At 41.3% G+C, this 5,295-nt stretch overlaps 1 pseudogene across 1 annotated transcript; it reads left to right on the top strand.

The window, feature by feature from the left end:
* Window positions 1-1,419: 1,419 nt before the first annotated feature.
* Window positions 1,420-4,907, top strand: LOC128561802 (DNA excision repair protein ERCC-5-like; annotated as a pseudogene). Its single transcript, XR_008373345.1, has 2 exons — window positions 1,420-2,719; window positions 2,764-4,907. The product of XR_008373345.1 is annotated as a DNA excision repair protein ERCC-5-like (transcript).
* Window positions 4,908-5,295: the final 388 nt, after the last annotated feature.

Genomic DNA, 5,295 nt, shown 5'->3' with positions numbered 1-5,295 from the left:
CTAGAATGACTTCCATTCCTCTGGGGCATTCTTCTTCCCCTTCTGGGATACCTATAACTTGTCTGTTTGAACGCTTCATAGCGTCCCATAATTCTGTCAGTGAATGTTCTGCTTTCTCTCTCTTCTTTTCCATCTCTTTAACTATCTGAGTTATCCCAAGAGCTTTATCCTCTACCTCTGAGATTCTTTCTTCTGCATGATCTAGTCTGTTGTTGATACTTTCTATTGCATCCTTAAGTTCCCTAATTGACTACTTCAGTTCCTTCAGCTCTGCTATATCCTTTCTATATTCTTTGTATCATTCATCCCTTATTTGATTCTGTTTTTGGATTTCCTTTTGGTTATTTTCCACTTTCTCAGCAATTTCCTTCATTGTTTTTGATTGTTTTCCACTTTCTCCACAATTTCTTTCATTGTTTTTTGATTGTATTCCACTTTCTCAGCAATTTCTTTCATTGTTTTCATCATCTGTATTTTAAATTCCCTTTCTGTCATTTCTAACATTTCTTTATAGGAGGAATCCTCTGCTGTAGCTACCACATGATCCCTAGAAGAGGTTACGCTGGACTGGTATTTGATGTTGCCAGGATTTTTCTGCTGATTCTTCTTCTTGAGTGCTTTCTTGGATCTGTTTCCTTACCCTAATTTTCCTTTCACTTTTTCTTGCTCTTTAAATTACTGTGCCTCTGGCCTAAAGTTTCAATGAGTCCTTTTGGTATGGGACCAGAAGAATGAAAAAAATCAAGAGCAGGAAGGGAAAAAAGATTTTAAAAAGAAAGAAAAAAGAGAAAGAAGAGGGGGTGAGTAAAAGGAAATATTGACAAAAAGAAGAAAGGCACTATAAGAAAGAAACAGGAGTAATATAGGTGTGTAGTAGGGTACTTTAACCTGACCTTAAAGACCCCCAACTTCTGGGGGTGCTGGGTTGGGTGATTACCTTGAGGTCAACAGCTCTTTGCCAGCCAGATCAGACACAGTACCCCACCTCCACCAGGCAGAGAAGAAATACAAAAAGACTATACATCAAACTGAAACTAACAAGCAAAACCCTTATGGGATAAAACTGGGGGAGGGGGGACAAATAATAGGGGCAGAAACACTGGCAAAAATGAAATTCCAATTGTTGAAGAATGCAAAAATGGAAGATTATATTTCAACTAGAATAGTGAAAAAAAGAGAAAAAAAGGAAATAAAAAGAAAAATGTCAAAGAAAAATGTTGAAATTAAGAAAAAAACCCAACTTCTCTCACGATGGCTTCCTGTGGCCCACAGCAAAACCCTAATAGCTCCATCCAGCTCAGCAGCTCAGACTGGGGCCCTAGACAATGCCCAAAGTTCTCCACACTCCTGCTCAAGCTCTCCCCAAGGCAGTTCAACTGAGTGCCAAGTCCAAAAACACCAAAACAGTTCACAGATATTAGCATTTGGTTAAACCAAGCACTTAAAGGAGTCTGGGACCACCATGGGAATACAATAGAAAATGCTCATCTTCTCACTTTGTTTCATCAGCTCTGCAAACTCTTATTTTTTTGAATTTGTCCTATTTTTGTGTTTGATGGGGATGCTCCACTATTGAAGAAACAGACTTTGGCTAAGAGAAGGCTGAGAAAGGATTCTGCATCCAGTGACTCCTGAAAAACTACAGAGAAGCTTTTGAAAACATTTTTGAAAAGACAAGCTATCAAAACTGCCTTCCGAAGCAAAAGAGATGAAGCACTGCCCAGTCTCACGCAGGTTCTCACGCAGATGATATCTACGCTTTGCCTCCTTTACAAGAGGAAGAAAAACACAGTTCAGAAGAGGAAGATGAAAAAGAATGGCAAGAAAGAATGAATCAAAAACAAGCATTACGGGAAGAGTTCTTCATAATCCTCAAGCAATAGATATTGAGTCTGAGCAGCCTGCCCCCTGAAATAAAGCATGATATCTTATCTGATATGAAAGAATTTACCAAGAGAAGAAGAACGTTATTTGAAGCAATGCCAGAGGAGTCCAGTGACTTTTCACAATACCAACTCAAAGGCTTGCTTAAAAAAAACTATCTAAACCTTTTGGTTATTTTCCACTTTCCACTTATTTTAAACCAGCACATAGAACAGGTCCAAAAGGAAATGAATCAGCAACATTCAGGACAAATCCAAAGGCAATATGAAGATGAAGGGGGCTTTTTGAAGGAGGTAGAGTCAAGGAGAGTGGTCTCTGAAGACACTTCACATTACATCTTGATAAAAGGTATTCAAGCTAAGAAAGTTGCAGAAATGGATTCAGAATCTCTTTCTTCTTCCAGCAAAATGCACAGCATGTCTTTAATTAAGTCACCTGCATGTGAAAAAGTGAAGGCAGAGGAAGAGGCTGGTGCCACCCCTCCTTCTCCTAGAACTTTGCTGGCTATGCAAACTGCTGTGCTGGGGAAGAGCTCAGAAGAGGAGAGTGAGGAGGGAGCATGGGGGCAGGAGTGCAGGTGCGTCCTCAAGGACTCTGCGCCAGAGAGCTCTCGATGATGATGAAGATGTGAAGGTGCCTGCAGAGGACACCATGCAGTCAGGAGGGCCAGGAGCCACCAGACTGCTCTGGACAGTTCCACTGAGGGCAAGGATGGACTTACAGTGAGCAATGGAAAAGGAGTGCTGTTTACTCCCGTGCTGGCTTCTGCCAGTGTGAATTCTGCGGAGGAGTGTGCCGCCAGCACTCCTGATGAGAGAGGGCTGACAGACTCGGCTCCTTTACTGAGTACTATCTTTCATCCAGGTGGTGACTCTGATGTCCCAAGGAACAAACATCGTTTATTCATGTGGCAGATGAAGCCTTTCAGATAGACAATGAATCTGTCATTAAAGATGCAAAAGACCCACTTTCCTCAGAAAGTACGGTGGAGGGATGTGCCTGGGCTGGCAGGTGGAAGGGGCATGACACAGGCACTGGCAACAAGTGCAAGTTCTGTGTCCAGGGATGAAACATGTACCACAGTGCTTGAGCCACAGGAACACGTTTGCCGGCCTGAGAGTAAATATGCTTCCTCTGCTCTTTCAAGTGATGATGAAACAGAATGTGAACAAAATCCTGCTTCTGAAGTCATCGGTACTGTCAGTTTGCAAGAAATGAGTAAGATGGTAGGTGTCCCTTCAGAGGCAGTAGGTGACTTAGAAAATGTGGTATCATCTAATGCTAAAGAGCACAAGAATTTCCTAAACACCATCCAAGAACAGGAGATGATTGAGTCTGCAGGCCAGGATTTAATTTTGGTTCCAAAGTCCATAGAACCAATGGACATCAACTCCGAAGAAAGTGAATCTGATGGGAGTTTCATTGAAGTGCAAAGTGTGGTTAGTGATGATGAACTTCAAGCTGAATTGCATGAAGCTTCCAGATCTCCCTCTGAACAAGATGAAGAGGAACAGATAGGAATTAGGGAGGAAGAAGCCACTGCTGACACCAGGAGCCTCCCACAGGACAACTCTGAAAGCCAGGACTTAGATGTTGAGGCATGGGAAGAAGCTGAAAAAGATGCAGATGATTCGTTCAACGAATGGCAAGATATTAATTTGGAGGAGCTGGAAACTCTGGAGAACAACCTTTTAGCAGAACAGAATTCCCTAAAAGCTCAACAACAGCAGCAAGAACGGGTTGCTACTACTGTAACCATGAAGATGTGCCTGGAAAGCCAGGAGCTCCTGTGGCTCTTCGGTATTCCCTACATCCAGGCTCCTATGGAGGCAGTGGCGCAGTGCGCCATCCTAGACCTGACCGACCAGACTTGTGGAACGATCACTGATGACAGTGATATCTGGCTGCTTGGAGTACGGCATGTGTATAAAAACTTCTTTAATAAAAACAAGTTTGTAGGATATTACCAATATGTGGACTTTCACAACCAATTATGATTGGACTGGAACAAATTAATAAACTTGGCCTATTTGCTTGGAAGTGACTATACTGAGGGAATACCAACCGTAGGTTGTTTAACAGCCATGGAAATCCTCAATGAATTCCCTAGACATGGCCTGGAACCTCTCCTAAAATTCTCAGAGTGGTGGAATGAAGCCCAAAAAAATACGAAGATAAGACCTAATCCCCATGACACCAAAGTGAAAAAAAAATTACGGAAGTTGCAGCTCACACCTGGTTTTCCTAACCCAGCTGTTGCAGATGCTTACCTCAAACCCGTGGTGGATGACTCCAAGGGATCGTTTCTGTGGGAGAAACCCGACCTTGACAAAATTAGAGAGTTTTGTCAGCGATATTTTGGCTGGAACAGGATGAAGACAGATGAATGTCTGTTTCCAGTATTAAAGCAGCTCAGTGCTCAGCAGACACAGCTCCAAATTGATTCTTTCTTTAGAGTGGCTCAACAGGAGAAACAAGATGCTAATAAACGTATTAAGAGCCAGAGACTAAACAGAGCTGTGACGTGTATGCTAAGGAAAGAGAGAGAAGAAGCAACCAGTGAAATAGAAGCAGTTTCTGTTGCTATGGAGAAAGAATTTGAGCTACTTGATAAGGCAAAAGGAAAAACCCAGAAGAAAAGCATAGCAAATAAATTGAAAGAGTCATCAAGCCTGAAAAGAAAGAGGTTTTCAGATTCCAAACGAGAGAATAAGTGTGGTGGATTTTTGGGGGAGGCCTACCTCTCAGAACCCTCTGATGCATCTTCAAGTGAGGATGCTGAAGGTTTATCCTTAATGAATATTCAAAGGAGAAAAGCAGAAAAAGAGTCAAAAATCAGCTCTCCAGATTTGTAAGAGCTCTCCATGCAAAAGACTCATGTAAATGATGGAGGTGTGACTACGGGCAGCTCTAGTGACGATGATGGAAAGAAAGCAAAGACCGTCCTCGTGATGGCCAGATCTGTGTTTGGGAAGGGAAGAGGGAAACTGAGAAGTGCAAGGGGAAGGAAAAGAAAAACCTAATTTAAAAAATATGCATTCTCTATAATTACATATAGACAATATAAATATGTATTCTCTAAATGTTGTTGTACATTTTGTAATGAATTTGTTATAAAGACATAATAAAATTAAATGTATTTGCACACACACAAAAAAAACCCAAAAACCAAAAAACCAAACAATATATGTATCTTGCTGAATATTGTCCGGGCAACAGGTAATCTTCTGATGTATGAGATGTTAATCACAATGTTAAAAATCTAAATAGAATTTTGATGGAGCTCTTTAACCATATTGCCAAAATGCCCAAACAAGAGTGTTCTTTTGTCTGAACCCTCTTAAGATTTCAACACTCACATTTTCACCTTAATCACCCTGTTTCCCCCAAAATAAGACACTGTCTTATTTT

Source organism: Nycticebus coucang, chromosome 2, assembly GCF_027406575.1.
Source record: "Nycticebus coucang isolate mNycCou1 chromosome 2, mNycCou1.pri, whole genome shotgun sequence".
Taxonomy (NCBI): Eukaryota; Metazoa; Chordata; class Mammalia; order Primates; family Lorisidae; genus Nycticebus; species Nycticebus coucang.
Note: the sequence above shows the minus strand (reverse complement) of the source record. Positions and strands in the feature narration are given on the sequence as shown.